Source organism: Penaeus monodon, chromosome 27, assembly GCF_015228065.2.
Source record: "Penaeus monodon isolate SGIC_2016 chromosome 27, NSTDA_Pmon_1, whole genome shotgun sequence".
Lineage (NCBI taxonomy): Eukaryota > Metazoa > Arthropoda > Malacostraca > Decapoda > Penaeidae > Penaeus > Penaeus monodon.
The window spans coordinates 3967903-3968653 of NC_051412.1; positions in this window are offsets into that span (position 1 = coordinate 3967903).

Sequence of the window (751 nt, forward strand, 5' to 3'; positions counted from 1 at the left end):
CTGGGCGGGGGGGGGGGGGCGAGGTTGAGGATGTTGTTGAGGGAGTCGGGGAGATTGATGGTAAAATAGATATGAGGCGGGAAGATGAGACGTGTGTGTGTGTGTATAAGGAAAGAAAATATAAAACAAAAAAAAATTGTATATTTTTTTCGTAACCTCTTCTTTCAGAGATATTTGTATTTTATTGAAGTATAATTTCAGGAAAATGATATTTACTTTTATGTAGCCTTGTATCATTATCTCCCTCTTTTGTTGGGAAGAAGAATAAATGAAAAAAGAGAAAAAATATACAGGCATCCTTGAGAACCTTGTTCACTTAAAGTTATAATGAGATTAGTTAAAACTATAGGATGGAAGTAAACTTAAACTCAAGAGACACTTTTTCAAAAAAGGGAATATAACCAAGTTAAAAACAAAAAATCTTAGATATTTTCTTGCACCAAGAGCGCGACGATACACAAGGTACGCCTCCTCGGATATATATCCCTCTCCCTCCGAAGGAATTAGAATCAGAGGGAATGCCTGTCTCCCTCTGTGTGCAGAAGGAACTTACAAAGAAAGTTTTTGCAACATTTGAAAAGAGGAAAAGTGCGCAGTCTTCAGGCAAAACGTCAAGCCAGGATTAGCAAGGCTGGAGACCAGGAAAAGATATTCCAGATATTTTATACGGTCCGAAAGGAGCAACTAAAAGCGGAGGATTTTTAGGTGTAAGTGGAACTACAGGCGTAGTTACCGGCTTGTATGCAGACCT